Genomic DNA, 25,173 nt, shown 5'->3' on the forward strand with positions numbered 1-25,173 from the left:
CGTTGGGTGAGTCACTGCTTGGAGAGGGCGGGTTGTGGGATGGTGCGTTGTGATGTGTGTGTTTGTGTAGGGGGGAGCAGGATGAAGGGTGTCAGGTGGGGCAGAGGAGGAGCATGCAGCCGGCTGTAAACACAGACCGAAGGAGGAGAAAGGAAAAAGAGCTGCTAGTGGGGGGAATTTCAGTGCTGCGCCTTGCTGGTCCAAGGACCCGCCCTGGGTCCCATCAGCATTAAAAGAGGCTCCTTCTGAACAAGGAGAAACCCGGGAGGAAGGAGGAGAAGTGGTGATTTTATTTTTCTCCCCCCACCACCGGCCTTCCCTGCCTGCATCCGCTGGGTTTAGGTGTGTGTTTTGGTTTTTTCCTAGTTTGCATCCTGGCCTTTTAAACCGGTACAGAGGCTCCTCCGAAGCGCCCTCTCCAACTTGCAACCATCTTTAGGTGAGTCAGTATGGGGAGATTTAACTTCATTTGCCAGCCGGGACACACGAAAGGTCAGACAGGGTCAGGGGATGGATGATGGATGGATGGATGGGTGGGTGGGTGGTTGCCACCCCCTTCTCCCCCTGACATTGCAGGAGAGACCCAACCCCCTTTCTGTGATGTCGACAGAGAGCTGGACACTCCCGGATTTTCTTCTGGTCGAGCAAACGAATCCACTGCCCGACCCATCAGCTGTCCCTATTCAGGAAATCCTGGCATCAATCAGGGCCTTCCCTAATTCCTTTCCCAGGAGCTGTGACCCATCCCTTCTGGCTGCTGGGAAATCCATCTTCTGCAGGAGACCGTCTGCAATTTAGATCCTAAAATACTTCAGATCACCTGTGCAGTCCATACTCTGATTAACCGGTCACGTTTAAGCACTTCAACAGGATTTAGGCCCAATTTAACGGTAAAGGTGTGTTGTCTGAATCCCCCTCCCACTGCTGAGCCCTGCCCACTGAATAAGGAACTTTAACGAGATGGTTTCTGTGCAGCTGCAGCTCTTTAGAGTTTCACAGCTTAAATGATGGTTTTTGTTTGTTTTCTAAATTCCTAATTGACATGAGTGGGTTTGGCGGGGAGAGAAGGGAGGGGAGAAGAAATTGTTGCTATGAGGTTTTGGCTTTGTTTTGGTAAAGTGGATGGTGGACCTGCCCCTGAAATCTAGGATGTGTTCAAAGTGAAAGTCAGGTGAATTGTTTTACAGAAAACTTGATAAGATGCACGGAGTTTCAAGTTTCAGTATACAATGAGCATTGTTTCCGAAGGTAGAACTGTCGGTTGTCAAAGAGGCTGAACCTTTTGCACGTGTGGGGGGCTGGGGTGGGGAGGGGTGTCTAAACAGCAAGTTAGTGATAAAACTAAGGGAAATATTTTGGTAAGAAGTTGAAAAGTTTTTTTTCTTAATGCCCCAACCTCAGGCATTCTTTTGGAAGGAGATATGAAGGCTTCCGAGATCCATTTAATGGACTGATAATGTAGCTTTTTTAGGTATTTTCTCTTTTTAAGAAAGTTTGGTAAACAATATGTACATAGTTGAAGATCTTAGGGAAAAACCTCTCTCTAGCTTGCATCCTTTTCAAAGCTCTTCCCCCTTCCTTCCTCCCCTTCACCATCCCAACGTGTTTGCACCCTACCACAAAAAATCGGAGGAACTTTATCATTTAAATCTGAAATTTAAAGTAAAGTTCAGACGTGTTATTTTGAGTGTGACCATTTTCAAGTCCTCAACACACCTTCCCACCAAAAAAACCAAAAACAACCCCAAACCCAGACTCTTTTAGAGAGTGATATAGGGTCTGAACTTAAAATGTTGGTCCAGGTATTAAAGGATGGCCAAAACTGAAGCAGATTTTACGCTAGTTGGATTATTGTGGGGACAGAACAGGACTCTCCCCATGGGTTAAACAGTGAATGAAAATCAATTATGAGGTGGAATTAAGATATTAAAAAATATGCTTACTTGGGGTTTAACAGTGAGAATTACAGGCTCAACTCCTTCCACCTGTAAACTATCAATTTACAGTTATCTTTTGCAGCGATCCCATCCATGATATTTACATGTTTTGCCCCCAACTAGTCTCTGGCTATTTGGATATGTTTAGCTGTTTGGATATATTTAGATATCTGAATACCTTGTATTGTACTCAAGTGTTTAGTACAGTGTTCTGCACAAGGTAAGCACTCAGTAAATACCATTGATCTTGAATGGTAGTTCAAATTAACCAAAATAATTGGACAAATACCTATTCATGAAAACGGATCAGTTGGTGGCATTTACTGAGGGATTCCTGAGTGCTTACTGTACTAAAAACTTGGGATAATGCAATAGACTTAGTAGACATGTTCCCTGCCCACAAGGAGCTTTCAGTCTTGAGGGGAGGAAGACATTACTATAAATAAATAAATTATGATTATGTACCTAAGTGCTTTGGGGAAATGGTCAAATCCAAAATTTGAGTTTGACTATTGATTATCTGATCTAAACTCAGATCCAGTTTAGATAATTTACTTCTACATTTTTCAGAGTTTTTTTCAGTCTAGTTTTCCTTCAATTAATTTTCTTAAAATAAAAACTCAACATACAGGCTTTCCAAAACAGTGGTTTGAATCTTATTAGCAATGAGGAAACTAAACCCTTCTTTGAAGGACTAGGATGGTGCTGATTTTTACTGTTATAAAATGTCATGAATTCTCTGTTAAGTACAGTCTGTAAAAACCTGTTCAACTCTGGAGTCACTTAAGCTATTACGGGTCCCGAGTCTGAAAATACTGTTAATGGGTATTTATCACAAAATAAAGGAGTTATAATCCTCGGCCAAAGAGACATTTTATTTTGGCATTCAGAACGCTGCAGTAAGCCTTTTTCTTAAGCTTAGACGTGTTGGTACCCTTCAAAGTAGTTATTTTATAAACCACTTTTTAAAATAATATACACAAATGTGTTTCTGAAGAGGTGCATTAATAAAAAGAGGTGCTTTTGACTGACTAATAGCTTAGATCCTAACCTACTAATAGTAATTGTGGTATTTAAGCATTTACTATGTGCCGCGCACTGTTCTTAGCAATGAGGTAGATACAAGCTAATCACAGCCTAAATAGGAAGAACAGGCATCGAGGCCTCACTTCACAAATGAGAGAACTGAGACCCGGAGAAATGAAGTGACTTGCCCAAGGTCACCCAGCAGACAAGTGGCAGAGCTGGGACTGGAACCCAAGTCCTTTGACTTCAGGCCAATGGTCTTTCCGTTAGGCCATGCTACCCTGCTTATGGTCCTGCAGAGGAACCGCTCTGAGAATCAGGAGTACCGGGCTCTAGTCATGGCTCTGCTAATTGGGGAAGGCCTGCTTGGCTCAGGCTATAGAAGATTTCTGATTGAAGAATGACGGAAGGCATCGTACGAGGTGGGCAAGCCCAGCAGAAAGAATGAAAATTTCGGACTCCTACGGGCGGTCAAGCCCGCAGCAGCTTTGAAAGCAACCACCTGCTGGTTGTGTCCAATCCGATTTTGCTTGTATCCACCCCAGTGCTTAGTATAGTGCCCGGCACATAGTAAGCACTTAACAAATATCATCATTATTATTTTGGAGCAGTGTAGGCACTCTGCTGCATTTACGTGGGCTAAAAATGAGTCCTACTTTATTTTTTATTTTTTTTAAATCAATCAATGGGATTTGAGAATGTACTCTGTTACGGGCAGGAAACCTGTCTGCTAATTCTGTTGTATTGTGCTCTCCCAACTGCTAAGTACTGTGCTGTACACATAGCAAGTACTCAATAGGGAAGAAGTGTGGCCTATTGGTTATACCTTGGGCCTGGGAATCAGAAGGACCCGGATTTTAATTTCCACTTCACCACTTGTCTGCTCTGTGGCCTTTGGCAAGTCACTTCACTTCTGTGCCTCAATTACCTCGTTTATAAAATGGGGATTAAAACCATGCTCACAGGCCATGTGGGACGACAGGGACTATGTCCAAACCACTCATTTTATGTCAATCCCAGCACTTATTACAGTGCCTGTCACATAGTAAGTGCTTAAGTACCACAATTACTAGTGTTAATAAATATCGTAGATTGATTGCTATCACTGTGTGAAGCGTTGGGGAATCTACAACATGAGAGTCTGTCGGCATAATCGCTACCCTGAAGGAGCTTATACCCGTGCTTTAGCTACTCGTTCATTGCCTTCCGTGAGCCAGCAGGTTTACAGCTGGCACTATCACATAATCAATCACTTAGCCTAGATTCTTGCCCCCGAAGTTTCAGGACCAAAGGTCAACCACCATTCTCAAAGGGAGGGTTTAGTGTTGCCATCATCACCTAGCCTATATAACCTTCCCTCATGCATGGCAGATATTGGGTTTGTTCCTTGACAACTTAAAAATATACAGGCACCATCAAGTAAATTGATTTCATGATCCCTGCAGAAAAATCTATTTAGATTTTAGTATTGGTTATGTTTCTCCTTATTTTTTTATTTTTAGATTGAGCCGGCTCAGGGACAACTCTCACCTTTCTTTACCAGCATCTTAGTTCAGTGCTCTGCACACAATAAGCACTTAATAAATGCCGTACTACTACAAATACTATTAGTACTAAGCATCATTTTTTGCGAATAAAATAACTTGCGACAGCAGCCACTTAAATTCTCGGGCCCAGGCAAAGTCTTGAAGAGAACTAACTGTGTTTCTGCCCATGTTATAGGGAAACTTTCAAGCTCAAGACTGCTCTAAAATTTCAAAACTTAAGAATATTTAACCTAAAGTTTTAAACACAAGAAGCTGGAGGAAAAAGAGCTGAGAGGGTCGAAATGGAAGAGAAGGTCTTTTGAGGGAAAGGGTTGGCTGGGGAAGAAACCGGAAGGGTGGGATCCAGGTCAAAAGCAGCCAGGCCTTGGTGTGTGGAGTTGCTGAGATTTCCTTAGAGCTTCATCTCTGGTAGTGCCAGTGATGAATGTTGAGGGTAGGAAAGGCCAAATGATGGATGCTTTCCATTCTGGGCCAATAATGTCTGGTTTTCAGTGCTGCCTTCTGCTGTCTAAGCTCTATCCCAACTGTGAATATTGGCGGCTTTCTTCAGGATATACTGACACAGTCACCTGAATGCCTTCTGCATGCATCCCTTCTTGTTCCTTTCTTCTTTCCCCTCCTTCCCCACTCCCCTCCTACCTTCGATATTCTCCCTTGGTTGTGCCTAAATTCAGATGGTCTCTGAAGGGACGGCATCTTGGAATTCTGTTGGCATTTTGAGTTCTAGCTGGCGGATGTGCACCTTTATTTCCAACACCAATATTGAGTAAATATTGTGCCTATCTTCCCTTATTTCATTCTCAAGGTTTGAAATATAAAATCATCACCTCATGTATGGAAATTATTTTTCATTTGACTTTTCCCAACCACCTGTGGTTTTTAATGCCACGCTCCAAGTGCTCTGTCCACAAGGCATTTCACAATGCTGTACTCAGATGGTTCTAAAGTGAGCTGTCATGGCTGTGAGGCATTAAAGCGACAAATATATAATACTGCTCAATTCCCAGCAGATGCTGGGTAGGTAGTGGAACACAGCTGCTACTGTCCCTAGAGATCTGGTTCTTCTGGGAAAATTATTTGTACCAAGATCTCTACTGTCCCAGAAAATGCTGGGAGACATGAAGGATCACAAACACCACTGTCTCAGCAGATGCTGTGAGTCTTTAGGAGCTACAAAAGGCACTGATGAGAAGGTTTATGGAACACAGATGATTCTGTTTTCTGCAATTTGCATTTGCTGAGTTCTTTTACTCTTCTGGGCATTACTGCTCAATAGTTGTTACTCAACATTCATCACTGCAGAGGATAGTGTTTCACTCATTTGTGACTGTTTTATTTGTCACTCTTAAGAGTTTCATTATTGTGTATGTGAGTATACATATTCTGAATGCTGAATGAGAAAATAACTCCCTTGGTATGAGTTTGAAGCTTCTTAGAAAACCCTAACTTTTTAAAGTGTTATTTAAGTGCTTGCCATGTGCCAGGCTCTGTACTAGATGCTGAGATACATATGAAATAATCAGATCGATCTTGGTCATTGTCCCATTTAGGGCTCATGTTCTTAATCCCCATTTTGCAGGTGTGGTAACTGAGGCACAGAGAAGTGAAGTGACTTGCCCAATGTTACATAGCAAACAAATGGCAGAGTGGGATTAGAACTCACAATCCCACTCCCAAGCCCACACTCTTTTCACTAGGCCATGCTGCTTCTCAGTGTAAGCACCAAATCAAGACTTCTTGACTTCTTGTGACTTCATCTCGTGTCACCTCTTCCAATGTATAAAGTTGGTGTGGGTTTGTCCATATTCAATGGATCCATTTTATGATCACTTGGTTCTATTACCTAGGAAATTCAATTTGAGACTCACCTAAAAAATCAACAAACCTAAGTAGCTATTACTTTGGATTGCCAAAAAGTAAATTTAAGGTCAGAAAGAGAGATGGATTTTTATTCGTATTTGATTCTAAACTTCAATACTTCCGTAAAATTGGTTCATGCTTTACTAACTTGCAAAAGCCTACACAGTATTGTTTGCAAAATAATTTTGTTTGAAGCAACCTCATGTGGGCTGTGTGGCAGCAGGCTGCCTAGGTCTTGTAAAGTTTTCGCTTTTTAGTTCCCTAAGGCTTGGGGCATTTTGGCAATGGGGAATTGTTTAAAAACAAAATTACAATCTTACCAGTAAATATTCTTGCATAAAGAGTGTGTACTTCAACAATCGTGGTAAGGATAAAGGATGCTAGCCATTTGTGATCTACTGAAGCACTCAAAATTGGCATCTGAATGCTACTATTCATTCATTCATTCAATCAATCGTATTTATTGAGCGCTTACTGTGTGCAGAGCACTGTACTAATGGCTGATACTGGTCAGTGACTGGCATCCTGAAAGGGACAATTTAAGGGAGAAAATGCTAATAACTAATTACAGATTTTCAAAATTTTAATAGAACAAATGCAATTGAGATTTGAATTTTATTTTTTCATGATAGTGTTTTTTTCTGAATTGATTCAAGTGTTTGGTTCTTTTAACCAGTAATTCAGTAAAAGGAAACGTGCTGCATTTTATAAAATATTCACTAAGAGATCCAGTTATGGAGAAAAGTGCACCTGAACAAATAAAAAAAGCCCTCATTATCAGCTCATGTTCCACGATCAAAAGGACAAAGTCATAAGCTTTTATTGTCTTACATTAAATATTGTATTTTCTGAATAGACCCTTTTTAAGTAATTGCCTGAAGGCATTCTAGTCTAGAGCATTCCTACTATGTCCCAAAGCATTCGGTTTAAAAATCCAATCTAAGGTTTGGGTTCAACCTACTTTTATGTTCTCTTTCCCACTTGTATGAAACGGGAGCTGGCCGGCTCCTCTCTTTCGTTGTGGATTTGCTATGAACTACTCATAACAGAAAATTTCTGAGGTTGATGTAGGTTTCAAGCTTGTTAAAAAGAACATTTAGAGAATGCTTGGTGCAATTATCAATCGGTCAACCCGTGACACGTATTGCGCACTTACTGTGTGCAGAACACTTTATTAAATGCCTGGTTAAAATGCTTCCATTGATGACAAAGTGCTTTTCACTGCTTTTGACATCTTGTTGAATACGACCATTAGACGAAGTCTGCTCTTTCTGGGTACTCCCAGAAAAGACATTCTTAGTACTTTTGTGTTCCCTAGTCTCAAGCCTTTTTTTCAATGTATTTTCATGGTTTTTAAAATGCTTCATATGCTCCAGGCACTGTTCCAGGCGCTGGGGTAGAGCACGTGGCTAATCGGGTTGAACACAGTCCATATCCCACGTGGGGCTGAGGCCCAGAGAAGTGAAGCTACTTGCCCAAGGTCACAGAGCGGACAAGTGACGGAGCCGAGATTAGCAACCTAGGTCCTTCTGATTCCCAGGCCCAGCTCTAGCCACTAGACCACACTGCTTCTCCTCACTTTGCCAGTGTGTCATTAGTTCTTGACAGTTTATGTAGTCAATTCAAAATCAATCATATTTATTGAGTGTTTACTGTATGCAGGGCACTGAATTTAGTGCCTAGGAGAATACAACACAACACTGACAGACACATTCCCTGCCCAAAATGAGTTTATAGTCTAGAGGGGATGTTTTAAAATCCTACCCTTCCTCTAGGAGTCCTTTCCCAGTTAATTTTTCTTCTCCCCCATTTGTTTCCTCCCAGCTTTTCCATTAGGGCCCACACATATTTATTCACAGCCACCTGTTGCACGCACAAGCTGCTTCATTTCTCTGTGCATCAGTTCCCTCACCTGTACTGTAAAATGGGGATTAAGACTGTGAGCCCCACGTGGGACATGGACTGTGTCTAACATGATGAGCTTGTTTCTACTGCAGTGCTTAGTACAATGCCTGGCTAATAGTAAGTGCTTAACAAATGCGATTTAGAAAAAAATAAGTGATGGAATAGTAAGATGAGTGCTTGGGGGGGGGGGGGGCAGTCAATCCCTGATGCTTAATGTGTGCTGAGCACTGTCCTAAGTGCTAGGGAGAGTACAATAATACTGAGTTGATGGATACATGTTTGAGTACTGAAGACCCCAGGTCATACCAGTGTGGCTCAGTGGAAAGAGCCCGGGCTTGGGAGTCAGAGGTTGTGGGTTCTAATCCTGGCTCCACTACTTGTCAGCTATGTGACCTTGGGCAAGTCACTTCACTTCTCTGGGCCTCAGTGACCTCATCTGTAAAATGGGGATTAAGACTGTGAGCCCCACGTGGAACAACCTGATTACCTTTTATCTGCCCTAGCGCTTAGAACAATGCTTGGCACATAGTAAGCGCTTAACAAATACCATCATTATAATAATAATTATTATTCCCTAGTGCTAGAACAGTGCTTTGCACATAGTAAGTGCTTAATAAGTGCCATCATTGTAATTATTATTATGCACAAGTGCTGAAATGGCAGTTTGGGGTTATAAAGTGGGAAAATTAGAAATTTACTGCAACTTTCCAGAGGGGCATACTGTAGGGGGAAAATAAAACCCACTCCCAAACAGCTTATTCAAGCCCAAGCACCTTTATTTCTACTTTCCAGGTCCCAGCACACGTCCACAGGTCCAGGCCCAGAACTCGTGTTTCCAGCAAAATTTGTCGGTCTTAGCTTTTGTCCATTTACTCAATCCCTTCCCGCAGATAGTCATGCTGGCATAATCCTCCATGGCCTCCCATTGGTTGTTGGGTTGTCAATCTGGTACCTAAGCCCATCAGTGGTGGTTGCCCTCAGCGTCCCCTCTCCCAGGGCTCCCTGCTACCACAAGGTCAGAGTCCGGGGTTTAAACGCCGGGCGTAGGAGAGGGGTCAGGGCCAGATGGATATCTGCCAGACTCAGGAGTGCAGGGAGGTGGAACGCGGTGTCCCACCATGAGGCTAAGCATTGGGGAGCGGGAGGGGAAGGGGACATCTTGGAGGCTGGGGGTGTTGGGTGGAGACCACGTTTTGCTCGACTTCCAAAATGATGGGGTGGGGGAGAAGGAGGTGGAAGGGTGATGGAGCCAGGATTCTGATCTCTGAAGAGAGGGGGAAGCGGGTGCCGTCCCTGAGTAGTAATAATAATTATGTTATTTTCTGAAGCGCTTACTATGTGCCAAGAGCTGAGGCAGATACAAGATAATCCAGATGGCCCACGTGGGGCTCACAGTCTCAATCCCCATTTTAGAGATGAGGCTACTGAAGCACAGGGAAGTTGAGTGGCTTGCCGAAGGTCACACAGAAGACAAGTGGAGGAGCTGGAATTAGAACCCACATCCTCAGCCCATGCTGTTGCTACTAGACCATGCTGCTTGCTTGCTGAAGCAGCCCGGGTTCTCGGTGAGGTGCATGTGCCTACCGAAGGACAGCCCTCCTGTGCTCCCACCCCCACCACAGCAGGCCGAGCGCTTGGCTCAGTGTACAAGCCTGCCCTCTTTCGCAGCCACATCCCAGACCCAGCTCTCTCTGTCCCCTGATACTGCTTGCCCACATCCCAGGAACACCAAAACTCCCAACTTCCCCCCCCACCCCCTTCAAGCCACCACAGGAACACTCCAGGCCAGGATCCTGGCTTCTTCCTGGCCGTGCAACCAGCACAGCCCAGATCCATGGCTCCCGCCAACCTCGATATCGGACAGGGTATCCCCCTCTACCTGGTAACGCTCCCTCCCCTTTCATTCTCATGGTCGATTAGTCTCATAAGGTCAATGTAACAGTATGTCGTAATGGATAGAGCACAGCTCTGGGAGTCAGAAGGTCATGCATTCTAATCCTGGCTCAGCCACTTGTCAGCTGTGTGACCTTGGGAAAGTCACTTCACGTCTCTGGGTCTCCGTTGCTCTCTAAAGTGGGGATTGAGACTGCAAGCCCCACATGGGAGAGGGACTATGTCCAACCCAATTTGCTTGTATCCACCCCAGCTCTTAGAACAGTGCCTGGCACCTAGTAAGGTCTTAACAAATGCCATCAACATCATTAGTAGTATTATTATTAAACTTCCTTCTGTGGTTTCCCTTTTAATTGTGATAAATTTGCAAGGCAAGTTTTCCCTTCACCTCCCTGTCACCCACCAATTCTAGGGCCAACCAGACACATCGCCAAGAGGGTGCCTTCCCAAAGTGGGACCTGAAATGCCCCTATAACTGGTCTAGAGTACCTTATCCACTGTATGAGACAAGACTGGTGTGGTACCATCCCTCGTGATGATGATGATGGCATTTGTTAAGCACTTACTATGTGTGAAGCACTGTTCTAAGCTCGGGGCGGGGGGGGGGGGATACAAGGTGATCAGGTTGTCCAATGTGGGGCTCACAGTCTTCATCCCCATTTTACAGATGAGGGAACTGAGGCTCAGAGGAGTTGAGTGACTTGCCCAAGGTCACACAGCAGACATGTGGCGGAGTCAGGATTAGAACCCATGCCTTGTGACTCCCAAGCCCGTGCTGTTGCCGAGGCACAGAAAAGCAAAGTGACTCACCCAAGGTCACACAATATACAAGTGCTAGAGCCGGTATTAGAACCCACATTTTCTGACTGATTCCCAGGTTCCCCCTCCTTCCATTGGGCCACACTGCCTCTCACCTAGCCACTAAGTCCTAGTTTACAAAACCCTGGCTGATGGTTATTCCGAATCAGCAGGGCAGAGGAACCACTTTCTGTAAATCTCAAATCATCACAGCAGCAATAGCAAGTTGTTCTGATGATTTTGACACCAGTCACCATGTTTTGTTTTGTTGTCTGTCTCCCCCTTCTAGACTGTGAGCCCATTGTTGGGTAGGGACTGTCTCTAAATGTTGCCGACTTGTACTTCCCAAGCGCTTAGTACAGTACTCTGCACACAGTGAGCGCTCAATAAATACGATTGAATGAACGAATGTATCTTCTGCATCACATTGAGCCTTGTCATTCTTGTGGAGAAATCTTGGCAAGGTTGGTGGTGGTAACCCTGTAAATGCTGCTTTGAAAGGCTCAGTAAAATAAGCCAAACCATGCAATGAAAAACCCTAGAAATAGCTTATTTAGCTCAAAGAGCGACTGCCTAGGGTGAGCTGTTGTGTCAGGGAAATAGCAGAGTATATCGATCAAATAAAAAACAACCAGGCCCAGTGTAATAAAGATCCATATTTGGAGTCTCCTGAGTGAGGGCAGAGATCATTTCTACTAATTCTTTTCTACTCCCCCAGGTGCTTAGAGCAGTGTTCTGCGTTCATAGTAGGTGCTCAATAAAAATAATAATAATAATTGGGGTATTAGTGCTTACTATGTGTCAAGCATTACAGTAAATGCTAGGGTAGATGCAAGATAATCAGGGTCTGATACAGTCCCTGTCCCACATGGGGCTCACGGTCTAAGGTGTGGGAAAGCAAGTATTCAGTCCTCATTTTGCTGATGAAGAAACGAAGCGGAAAAAGGTGAAGTGACTTGCCAAAGGTAACACAGCAGGCAAGTGGTAACCCTGGGATTAGAATTCAGGTCCTCCGACTCCCCCAGGCTCCTCAGTAGGCCACAGTGCTTCACAATCAAATACTATTGATTGCTTCCCCTTAGCAGAGAGAAATATGCTGGGATAGAGCGTGGACTTGGGAGTCAAAAGGACCTGGATCCTAAACCCAGCTTGGCCACTTATCTTCTGTGTGACCCTGGGCAAATCACATCACTTCTCTCTGCCTTGGTTACCTCATCCGGAAAATGGGGATTAGCCCTGTGAGCCCCATGTGGGATGTGGACTCTGTTCAACTTGATTCACTTGTATCTATCTACCTGGCCCATAGTGAGTGCTTAACAAATACCATTTAAAAAGAAAATTCCCACAAAACCTATTCTGGGCCTTTGTATACTATCCAACTACAGCTCCCTAATTTTTCTCCATCTTTCTACTCTTGAAGGATTTTTATGAAACCACTGCGCACCTGTCATTGCCTACCATGAGAAGCAGCATTGTGTAGTGGATAGAGCACGGGCCTGGGAGTGAGAAGGTCATGGGTTGTAATCTCTGCTCTACCATTTGTCTGCTGTGTAACTTTAGGAAAGTCACCTCCCTTCTCTGGGCCTCAGTTACCTCATCTGTAAAATGGGCATTGAGACTCACAATGAGCCTCACTGTGATCCTCATGTGGGGCAGGGACTATGTCCACCCCAATATTCTTGTATCCACACCAGTGCTTAGTACAGTACCTGGCACAAAGCAAGTGTTTGACAAATACCATAATTATTATTATTATTACCAGGATCATACTGTTTGAATTCACTCTTGTTCCACCAAAATTTGTTAAAGAGCTCGGTCCCCTTTGAACAAGCTGGGGAAAACCGTGATTTTACTGCTCATAGATACTGCATATTGTATTGGTTCCCACTGATCCTTTTCATGGAATGGATGTAGAATTCCAGTGATTTGTCACCTCTCAATCAATTTTTGGCTTGAAACTGATCTCCTTCCCTTTCAGCTCACCCTCTAATTCACTTGTTTTCCACTTAAATGCTGTTGTCCTCATACTGCAATACTTCAATTACGGAAGTTGCTGAGGAGATAGGGTATCAGTAACAGAGGGTTATGGCTTCAGCCCATATCCTGCCTCTGCCCTGGAATGCCCTCCCTGCTCAAATCCACCAGACAATTACTCTCCCTCCCCCTTCAAAGTCTTATTGAAGTCATATCTCCTTCAAGGGGCCTTTCCCGACTAAGCCCTCCTTTCTCTTCTCCCACTCCCTTCTGCGTCACCCTGACTTGCTCCTGTTATTCATCCCTCTTCCCAGCCCCACAGCACTTATGTACATATCTGTAATTTATTTATATTAATGTCTCTGTCTACCTCTAGATTGTAAGCCCATTGTGGGCAGGGAAATTGTCAGTTGAACTCTTCCAGGTGCTCAGTACACTGCTCTGCACACAGTAAATGCTCAATAAATACGATTGAATAAATGAAAGCTAAAAGGATACGAGAAAGCTTGTGTTCTCCTGAAACACTCATTCTGTTTTCTTGTAAATAGGCCCAAGGATAAAATGGAGTGTGTATGTGTGTGTGTGTGTGTGTGTGTGTGTTTGGGGGATGGCAGGGGGAGAATATGCAACTGTATATGTGTAGCTTGGATATTTCTAAAATATTTAGAAGTGGCTGGTCACCTGAAGGAGCGCTGAACCATTCATTTCCAGCTCCATAAATCCTGAGGGAGGGGAATGTGGCAAATACCTAAGTGCTTATGGGTTAAGGACTCCAGTTTTAGGTGAGGCATAAGGGAGAGAAATAGTGTGGTAAATTCTTTCTCGTGAAGGTACTTAAAACACCACTCTCTGGAAGAGGAATGTTTAATATATTTCATGTTTGCATGACACATTTTCCTTGGAAACGCTGAGCAATATATCTATTCTGGTTCTTGCCACTTTGAACTCTGGTTTAAAGGGAAACAAGGAATTTAGAATACTCTTTTTTTTTTTCCTTAATGTATACTTGAAGGAAAACAGAATTAAGTGATTATAAAGAAAACCGTGGATTTATTATGTACAATGAAATCCAAGTAGGAGATCCCAAATATTCAAAGAACCTTTTTTCAGGGGAAGGGGAGAGAGTAACTGCTATTAGTCTCCTAAAGCAAGCTTCACTGTAGTTGGTGACTGTTTGGAAAGGTGCCATCGCATGATGGTATTGATAATATTGTGGTATTCTTAAGTGCCTCTTGGGAGGCAAGCACTGGGATGGGTATGAGAATGTTAGATCAAGTCTGACCTCATGCAGACAGTTTATCACTGTCTGAAGAGGGACAATAGAAAAGTCATGTTGTGAAAGTAGTGAATGAAAGGATGTTAGAGAGTTTACTTTTTGGTTGCACATAAAACATATGCTGCATCTTGAAACTTGGGGGTAACTTAATTCCTTTAAGGTGATCCTGAAGCAGCGTGGTGCTTCTGTAAGACTGTAGATTGTAAGCTCCTCGTGGGCAGGCAGCATGTCTACCTGAAGGCATATCTCCTCCAAGAGGCTGTCCCAACTAAGCCTTCCTTTCCTCTTCTCCCATTCCCTTCTGCATCACCCTGACTTGCTCCCTTCATTCATCTCCTCCTCTCAGCCTCAAAGCACTTATGTACATATCTGTCATTTATTTCTACTGAAGTCTGTCTCCCCTTCTAGACTGTAACCTTGTTTGGGCAGGGAATGTGTCTGTTATATTGTTATATTGTACTCTCTCAAACAGTACAGTGCTCTACACGCAGTAAGCGCTCAGTAAATATGACTGATTGCCCGACTACCAATTCTGTTATATTGTTTTGTCCTCTAAGTGTGTAGTACAGTGCTCTGTATTCCCCGCCTGCAATGAGCTAAAAATCTAAAGGAATGGAGGAGCTGGACAACCATGAGCAAATCATTGTTTCTGGTTAGCAGCTTCACTTGGAGAGATGAGCTCTCTGCTAATGGAAGTTCTGGGATTTTTCTAGTGGCTCCCTTCTTAATAATAATAATTATGGTATTTAAGTGCTTACTATGTGTCAAGCACTGTTCTAAGCCCTGGGGTAGATAAAAGGTCATCGGGTTATCCCACATAGGGCTCACCGTCTTAATCCCTATTTTTACAGATGAGGTGACTGAGGCACAGAGAAGTCAAGTGACTTGCCCAAGGTCACACGGCAGACAAGTGGCGGAGCTGGGATTAGAACCCACTACCTCTGACTCCCAAGCCTGTGCTCTTTCCACTAGTAGCTAATAGAAAGTCAATTGGAGCTCTCTAGTGAAAGGTGGGCATGTGAAGCGCTTAGTACCATGCTCTGCACACAGCACTCAATAAATATGATTGAGTGAATGCCCAAGCAGTACCAACAACATTGGCCCCTCTACATGGCTGAAAGGAACCCATCCTCTAGACACAGTATATAAGGTTAATGCAGGTTTTTTTATTGTTTCTGATGAAGAACTCCAATATACCCAAGCAAGGTTTCCCACCTAGACTGTGAGCTCTTTGTCTCCAACCTGAAAAATTCATATCTATCCCAGCACTTAGAACAAGTATTATCAAAAAAATAAAATAATTGGGGTATGTGTCCTGTAGATTCGAAGATCCTCCTGTAGTTAGTTGTATTTATTGAACGCTTATTGAAGTAGTAGTAGTAATAATTGTGGTACTTATTAAGCACTTACTATGTCTGTACTAAGCGCTGGGGGGAAATACAAGCAAGTCAGATTGGACAAAGTCCCTGTCCCACACCAGGCTCACAGTCTTCATCCCCATTTTATGGATGAGGTAACCGAGGCGCAGAGAAGTGAAGTGACTTGCCCGAGGTCACAGCAGACAAGTGGCAGAGCTGGGATTAGAACCCATGACCTTCTGACTCTCAGGCCCGTGCTCTAACCACTAGACCATGCTACTGTGTGCAGAGCACTGTACTAAGTGCTGGGGAGAGTACAGGATAACGAGAGGGGAATCGGTAGTATTTGCTTGGGAAGCAGTGTGGCCTAATGGAAAGAGTATGGGCTTAGGAGTCAAACTGTAGCAGGGATTGTGTCTACCAACTGTATTGTATTGCACTTTTCAGTGCTCTGCACACAGAAAGCATTCATTACCATTAAATGATTGATTCATCAGGTGTTTTTACTATGTGCCAAGAACTGTTCAAAGCACTGGAGTAGATTCAAGACAATCAGGTTGGATACAGTCCCTGCCCGACATGGAGTCTGTGATCTAAGGGGTAGGGAGAACAGTTATCATCTTATTCCCATTTTACAGATGAGGAAACTGAGGCACAGAGAAGTGAAGTGACTTGTCCAAGGTCACCCAGCAGATAAGTGGCAGAGTCAAGATTTGAATCCAGGCCCATGCTCTTTTCAGGTATAAAAGTAGGGAGAGGGAGTTGTGACCAACGCACAAGGAGTGAAAACCCGTGCCTTGTGATGAAAATACCCAACAGCACTGCATTGCAAATGCAGCGTCAGACTAGCAAATGCCTCTAATGGCAAACCTCGTGGAGAAAAGTGTATGGCACTTAAAATGGAACAATAAACATTTTTTTTGGAATAAAGCCAGTATCTCTCAGCAAAATCAGACATGGTCTTCTGGAGAGAGGAGCTTCATTTTCAATTTTTCTGTCCCATGGGGGATGAGCCTTTTCAAACACAGTACTGGATGCTCCCAGGGGGATCCCGATAAAACACCACTTGGGGGATGAGTCGGGCTCGCTGCTAGGTGGGGCTCCTTCAGACTGTTATTTTGCAAATGTCTGAGCCCAGCGTTTGTGGTTAAGGCGTGTGTGGGGAGGCTAGGATGAGAGAGAATTTCATTGACTGAGGCTTTCAACTTCCGAGCTTCCTTTTAGCATCAGAGTACAAATGGCGTCTCCCCATGTAATCGTGACTAATATGCGTGTGCGATGCAAAATCCAGTGGTCCTGCCATGTTGAGACTGCAAATTAAGCCTTTCGAATCCTGAAAACCAAGCTTAGATTCTCAGATGCTGTTTTTTTCCCTACACCATATGCAGTATATAATAATCTCTATGTTTAGCAGTCTTAAGTACATGTAGAATAAAAACAAATTTAGGTTAGTCGTTGAGTGTCGTGGGTGAGTTCACATGATTGCATACACCAATCACTTTGTTATCTTTCCCAGAGGGTGTTCATTTGCAGTCTTAAGCATTCTATTATTATTTCATCTCTTGGCTCTTCTGTTGACCCTATTGTTTTGGGAATCAAGACTCCTGGGTGCTAATCAATCAGTCAGTGGTATTTATTGAGCACTTACTATGTGCAGCACTGTATTATTATTATTATTAATCAATCATATTTATTGAGCACTTACTGTGTGCAGAGCACTGTACTAAGCGCTTGGGAAGTACAAGTTGGCAACATAGAGACAGTCCCTACCCAACAGTGGGCTCACAGTCTAGAAGTGGGAGACAGAGAACAAAACCAAACATACTAACAAAATAAATAGAATAGATATGTACAAGTAAAATAAATAAATAGAGTAATAAATATGTACAAACATATATACATATATACAGGTGCTGTGGGGAAGGAAGGAGGTAAGATGGGGGGATGGAGAGGGGGACGAGGGGGAGAGGAAGGAAGGGGCTCAGTCTGGGAAGGCCTCCTGGAGGAGGTGAGCTCTCAGTTATTATTATTAAGCCCTTATTATGTGTCAGAAACTGTACTAAGCACTTAGGGGATGCTGTGTACTATGCAAATCAGGTTGGACACAGCCCCTGTCCCACATGGGGCTCAAATTTTCAATCCCTATTTTACAGATGAGGTAACTGAGGCACAGATAAGGGAAGTGATTTGCCCAAGGTCACATAGGAGACCAGTGGTGAAGCAGAGATTAGAACCCAGGTCCTCTTACTTCCAGGTTAACGCTCTATTCTCTAAGCCATACTGCTACTGCTGTACGAACGTCTTGGGAGAATACAGTATAATACAGGGTTGGAACGTGCATTCCCTGTCCTCAGTGAGCTTACAGTCTTAAAGTTCTAGTCTTAGTTCTACCTGCTGGTGGTCACTGGTGAAGGTTTCCGGCCTGAGAATCACCAGAGCCATTCTTTGCGGTGGACAGACCCAGCAAAAAAAAAAATCCCTAAAAATGGTGGGCTCACTGGGGTAGTGGAGATGACCCCCAGGAGACCCCAAGCCAACTAACTGCTGGCTTGTGGTGCTAGATGCTAGAACACTATAGGCTGTAAACTCATGCCTCTGGGGAATGTCTGCCAATGCTGCATCATCTGTGCACTTCAGTCTGTGACCTTTGGGCACTTGATATTTTCCCCAGCCAGAAAAGCAGTGTGCACATATCTTTAAATTATAGATTATTAATTGCTCATTTATTAGAATTAACGGCTCTCTCCCCCTCTAGACTGCAAGCTCATTATGGGCAGGGAATGTCTGCTAATTCTGCTGTACCCTTTACTACACATAGCAAGTGCTCAAGGAATACTAGACTGTGAGCCCGTTGTTGGGTAGGGACTGTCTCTATATGTTGCTGATTTGTACTTCCCAAGTGCTTAGTACAATGCTCTGCACACAGTAAGTGCTCAATAAATACGACTGAATGAATGAATTGAATTCCATTGTACTGTACTCTCCCAAGTGCCTAGAACAGTCTGCACATGGTAAGTGCTCAATCAATCAATCAATCAATCGTATTTATTGAGCGCTTACTGTGTGCAGAGCACTGTAATAAATACCATGGATTGATTGGATTACGTTGGCAGTATTCTCTGAGCACTTCAGTCCCAAGAGGGTCCTACTCAGAAAAACAAACAAAACTTGTTTTGCTTCAAACTTGTCCATCTTGCTCATTGCATCGAGAACGTGATGGATGGGGGTGCTTAGCACAGTGCTCTGCACACAGTAAGTCCTCAAATACAGTTGGATTGAAAAAATGTGATACAGCACAAGCCACAAGTAATATTGGTACTCACTCCAGCCCCCCAGCACTTACAAACATATTATTATGATCTAATATTTCCCATATTAATTTATTTTCATGTCACTCTCCCCCTGCTAGACTGTAAACTCTTTGTGGGTTGAGACTGTGTGTACCAACTCTATTACGTTATACTTTTCCAAACACTTAGTATGGTGTGCTGCACAAGTAAGCACTCAAATGTTACTGATTTATTTCATCTTGTGGATTCTTGGTCCCAGAGCAATATGGCTCAGTAGAAAGAGCACGGGCCTGGGTGTTAGAGGATCGGGGTTCTAATCTGTGCTCCACCACATGTCTGCTGAGTGACCCTGGGCAAGTCACTTCACTCCTCTATGCCTTAGTTACCCCACCTATTAAATGGGGATTAAAACTGTGAGCCATGTGCAAGACTGTGTGCAACCCAATTACCTTATATCTGTCCCAGAGCTTAGTACGCTGCCTGGCACACAGCACTTAATAAATACCTTTTTTTTTTTTTGTTAAGTCTCAGAATGAAGTCCTGTCCATAGTCACCCACTGGGAATTATCTCAGATCTCTGGGTTGATTTTATTTTGATTTTGCATTTCCCTCAATTATCTCCTAGAATTCCAGGTTTTTATGTTTCCATGCCTCAGAAGTTGTTCAACAGTGAATTCATCCCGCAGAGAACCAGTAATGGCTGTATCCATTTCCTCCTCATCATCATCCTTCTGTACATCTTTAAGAACTGGAAGGGCCTGAGAAATTTCCCAACTGCTTTTTTTTTTACCTCCCATCGTTTGCCATAGCTTTTACAGGACAGAAAACCACCTACTGACCCTCTCAGGGTCACACCTGGAGAGTTTCCAGTACTCTACCAGTCTCGATTTACAGGAGGAAGAGTCAAGCAGAGGCATGCCCATTCCATCCCTAGCTTGGGCAGGAGCTAGTGGGTATCATCATCATCATCAATTGTATTTATTGAGCGCTTACTGTGTGCAGAGCACTGTACTAAGTGCTTGGGAAGTACAAGTTGGGAACATATAGAGACAGTCCCTACCCAACAGTGGGCTCACAGTCTAAAAAAGGCAGTCTGCTAAAAATCAAAACTCCCCTGTGCTGGGCAACAGCGGCATGGGAGGGAGTTGAAGGCACATTCTCGTTTACTGCGTGAAAGGAGGCAATGGTAAACCACTTCCATATTTTTACCAAGAAAACTCTCTGGGTACTCTACCAGAAAGATTGCAGATGGAAGTAGGGCATTCTTGGGAGAGATATGTCCATGGCATCACTATGGGTCGGTCACGACTCGGCAGCATGACTACAAAAAAACACCTTTCGAGTTTTCACAAGCAAAAAGGCACCCTGAGCAACGTTCTCTCATAGCTTTTGGTATTTCTGCAGTAATGATTGATCTCGGACTCGCCTGTACTTTCAGATGTGTTTTTGTGGCTTGAGCTGGTTTATAGGGTAGGGTTACTGTCAGACGTTACTTTCAAGAGAAGAGAATAATATGTCCTTCTGAATGGCAAAGATTACTATGTTAAAAGGCAGGATTTGAATGTTTCAGATCAGAGCCGTAAATAGACTTTTATAACTCATTTCACCACTACCGTCCTTTTTGTTACGATAATGTTAAGAAATAGCTTAGTGGAGATTTTGCCTGGAAATTTTAGTCACCCACAAGGGTGGATTGTTTGTCAGCCAGTGGATTGTATTGATTGCTTACAATTTGCAGAGCACTGTGTCGAGCATTTGGGAGAGTACAATAGAATTAGTAGCCGTGATCCCTTACCTCAAGGAGTTTGTCAGTCGTGTTTATTGAGCACTTACGGTGTGCAGAGCACTGTTGCAATAACAATAATTGTGGTATTTAATGTTTACTAATCAATCAATAGTATTTACTTAGTACTTACTATGTGCAGAGCACTGTTCTAAGTGCTTTGGAGGGTACAGAACAAGAGAATTAGCAGACATTATGAGTTTATAGACTAGAGGGGAGTTTAGTGTCAAGCACTGTGCTGCCTAGATACAGTGAGCTTTAGATTGTGAGCAGGGAACATGTTCACCAAGTGCATAGCACACACAGTAAGCGCTCAAATACCGCTGCTGCTGCTGATACGTAATAATCAGATTGGATCAAGTATCCCACATGGGGCTTATGTAGGAGGGAGAACAGGTTTTGAACCCCCATTTTACAGAGGAGGGAATTGAGTCTGAGAAAAGTTGAGATTTGCCCAACGTCACATGGCAGGTAAGCGGTAGAGTCCTCTGACTCCTGGGCCCGTGCTCTGTCCACTCAGCCATGCTGTTGCATAATAATAATAATAATGGCATTTATTAAGCACGTACTATGTGCAAAGCATTGTTCTAATTGCTGGGGGGGATACGAGGTGATCAGGTTGTCCCTCGTGGGGCTCACAGTCTTCCATCCCCATTTTACAGATGAGGTAACTGAGGCCCAGAGAAGTTAAGTGACTTGCCCAAGGTCACACAGCTGACACATGGCAGAGTCGGAATTCGAACCCATGACCTCTGACTCCCAAGCCCGGGCTCTTTCCACTGAGCCACGCTGCCTCTCAAAAAAAAAAATGCTTCAAATGTAAGAGCTAAATTGCTTCCCTGGCTACAACTATCACCACTACCCAGATAACTCCCAAACTGCCTTTCCAGCCTTGAGACCACACACCTTCTCTGAAATCTACCATTTCTTCCTGCCTCCAGAATACCTAATAGTAAATAATTATGGTACTCGTTAAGCACTTACTATGTGCCAAGAACTGTTCGAAACCCTTGGGTAGATACAATTTAATCTGGTTGGACACAGCCCCTGTCCCACATGGAGCTCATACTCTTATCCCACTTTTCCAGATGAGGTAACTGAGGCACAGAGAAGTTAAGGGACTTGCCCAGGATCACACAGCAGACAAATGGCGGAGCCGGGATTAGAACCCAGATCCTTCTCACTCCCAAGCCCCGTGCTCCATTTACGAAGCCACACTGCTCCTCAGGTTCAGGTTGATGGGATCCTGCCCATATTCCGACTCATATGCTAGTGGGACTGTGAGCCATTGAGATTGGAGTGGCATAATGGTGAAGTCCATCAGAGAAGCCATTTATTTGGCCGAGCTGAAAAATCACTGGTCTGGGGGTCAGAGACTCAAGTTCTAATCTCAGCTCCCTCACTTGCCTACTGTGTGACTTTGGGCAAGCCGCTTACCTTCCCTGGGCCTCAGTTTCCAACCTCTGTAAAATGGGGTTCATTACCTGCTCTCCCTCCTACTCAGATTGTGAGCCCCATGTGGGACAGGGACTGTGTCCAACCTGATTAGCTTGTATCTGCCCTAGCGCTTAGTACAGTGCTTGGCACATAGCATTTAACCATTAATACCATTTTTAAAAAATGAAGAGGAAGGGCTAGAGTTGTCATCTCCTCTTATTGACCACCCTCTCTGGCACTGGCCTGCAGTACTCCCCCAAACACTATGTTCAAGCCATCTCCATTCCCAGAAAGAACCCAAATTAAAATGAACCAATTTTTAGCGATTGTTTTCCCCGACCCTTCTGATACATCCAGCCCCAATCTGGCATTCACGGAAATGGTAATGATCATACCTGAACTTTTCCTTTTTTTTCCCCTTTCCTCTTCTCCCTCCTCACCTGGTCAAACAAACACACAGCACACCTTGACTTGGAAGTGGAAAAAAGAAAACCATCTACACCCTGAGTGAACACAGATGCTGTCCTGGGTTAGCCTCACCTAATGCGTGATGTTCTTTTGTTAGTCGAGGGGAGGGAGTTTTCTGGCTTCAGTGTTTCAGACTAAAGTCGCCTCTGTTAGGATGAAAACCTCAGTTGAGAAATTTGCTACCGTGCCCGGATCCCGTGGGAAATACAGGGATTGAAATGGCATGATTTCTTAAATATTTACGGGGTGTAGGTAGGAATGAGACGACGATAAAACTCTGTCAGCTGGAAAGAAATGCCTCATGTGTTGTTATTGAAAGCTGTGTTTTTGTCATAATATCTTGGCTAAACCCCAGTTCAGTAAGTACATCCTGTCTCCCTAAGTACCCCTGGCAATTTGGTTTGGAGAGAATGGTGGCTTTGTTTCTTCCTTCTCACCTGTGTTACAGGTATTGTTCTGTGCCAGTAAACAAATGACCTGCTCTATTTCAGCAGTGAGCATCGCGAATCAGATATGGCTCTCCGTTTCCCGCCTGCTCACTAGCCACCTTTCCCTGGCGTGACCTCCCCCATCCAAATTTCATTTTCTTCTTTTTTCAGTGGAAAGAGCATGGGCCTGGCCTTCAGAGGACCTGGGTTCTAATTCCACCAATTGTGAGCCGTGCGACCTGAGGCAAGTCACTCTACTTCTCTGTGCCTCAGTTCCCTCATCTGCAAAATGGGGATTTAATACCTGTTCTCCCTCCTACTTGGACTGTGAGCCCCAGGTGAGACTTGATTAACTTGTCTGCTGTGTGGCCTTGGGCAAGTCATTTTACTTCTCTTTGCCTCAGTTCCCTAATCTGTATAATGGAGATTAAAACTGTGAGACCCCTGTGGGACAGGGACTGTGTCCAACACGATTTGCTTATCAATCAATCAATTGTATTTATTGAGCGCTTACTGTGTGCAGAGCACTGCACTAAGCGCTTATACTTTGCTTATATCCGTCCCAGCGCTTACTACAATGCCTGGCACTTAGTAAGTGCTTAACAAATACCTCAATCATTATCATTGGCACATAGCACTTAACACATACCACTGTTGTTGTTGTTGTTATTAATAATAAGGCTCTTCCACCACCATCCCTACTGTTCTTGGTTTTTAACATGTAGAAAGGAGGGCCTGGGAGATTATGGTATATGTTGTCATTCTTATTGGCACTGTAAGTAGCTTAAAATTTTATTTTGTTAATCTTCCTTGAACCTGGCCCATTCTCCCCTCAAGAGGACTGTGTACTGTGGAACAGCATCTTTTAAGGGACTAAATTCACATTTATAGGTATGCATATTTTTACTTCCTGAAATCTTGGGTTTGAAAAGAAAAGGTTAGTTCAGGTGTTTGTGTTTTTTTTTTCTTTTTAATGGTATGTAAGCATATACTATATGCCAAGCCCTGTTCTAAATATTCTAAATACTGAGGTAGATACAAACTGAACAGGTTGGATCCAGTCCATATTCCACATTGGTCTCACAGTTTTAATGTCTGTTTTATAGACAAGGTAACTGAGGCATAGTGAAGTGATTTGCCCAAGGTCACACGGCAGATGGGTGGCAGAGCAAGGATTGGAACCCTTGGCCTGTGATCTATAACAATAACAATAATAATAATGGTATTTCTTAAGAGCTTACTATGTGCCAGGCACTGTACTAAGCACTGGGGTGGGTACAAGCAAATCAGGTTGGACACAGTCCCTGTTCCATAAGGGGCTCACAGTCTTGGTCCCCATTTTACAGATGAGGTAACTGAGGCCCAGAGAAGTGACTTGCCCGAGGTAGTATATGGGTGAGGGATTAGTGGTAAGATAGCAGCATGGCATAGTGGATAGAGCACAGACCTGGGACTCAGAAGATCATGGATTCTAATCCTGGCTCAGCCACTTGTCTGCTGTGTGACCTTGGGCAAGTCACTTCATTTCTCTGTGCCTCAGTTAGCTCATCTGTAAAATGGGGATAAAGACTGTGAGCCCCACCTGGGACAGGGACAATGTCTATCCCAATTTGCTTGTATCCACCCCAGTACTTAATACAGTGCCTAGCACATAGTAAGCATTAAACAAATACTATTATTATTATTATAAATATGATCAAAACACAATGCGTAGATTGGAGCTAGAGGAGGCAAGTGTGTGGTCTGGGTTCTAATAAGAAATCTCTGAGGCGAAGTAGGAAGGGTTCAGTGATTTAGTGCTTTGAAGCTTATGGTAAGGAGTCTTTGTGGAGGTGTTGAAAAATGATCTGGGCAGCAGAGTAAAGTAAGGACTGAAGTGGAGAGAGGCAGGAGAAAGGGAGGTTAGCGAGGAGGCTGATGCGCAGTCATCAAGTTAGGAGAGGAGAAGTGCTTGTGTCAGTGCAGTAGCAGTTTGGAGAGGAAAGGGCAGACCTTAGCGATGTTGTGAAGGTCGAACCAACAGGATTTGGTGACAGATTGAATATGTGGGTTGAATGAGAGAGGTGAGTCGTGGATAATGCCAAGGTTACGAGGCCTGTGAGACGGGGAGGAGGGTGGTGCTGTCTTCAGTGATGGGAAAGGCTGCAGGAGGACAAGGTTCGGGTGGGAAGATGAGGAGTTCTGTTTTGGAGA

At 43.9% G+C, this 25,173-nt stretch overlaps 1 protein-coding gene across 1 annotated transcript in view; it reads left to right on the forward strand.

The window, feature by feature from the left end:
• The first annotated feature begins 323 nt into the window (after positions 1-323).
• The window catches only part of SGMS2 (sphingomyelin synthase 2), a 99,775-nt gene continuing 74,925 nt past the window's right edge, over positions 324-25,173 (forward strand). Inside the window, exon 1 of the mRNA XM_038755088.1 lies at positions 324-439. The gene's annotated coding sequence lies outside the window, so the exon portion shown is untranslated. The remainder of the gene's footprint in view (positions 440-25,173) is intronic.

This window comes from Tachyglossus aculeatus, chromosome 12 (assembly GCF_015852505.1).
Source record: "Tachyglossus aculeatus isolate mTacAcu1 chromosome 12, mTacAcu1.pri, whole genome shotgun sequence".
In the NCBI taxonomy this organism is placed as follows: domain Eukaryota; kingdom Metazoa; phylum Chordata; class Mammalia; order Monotremata; family Tachyglossidae; genus Tachyglossus; species Tachyglossus aculeatus.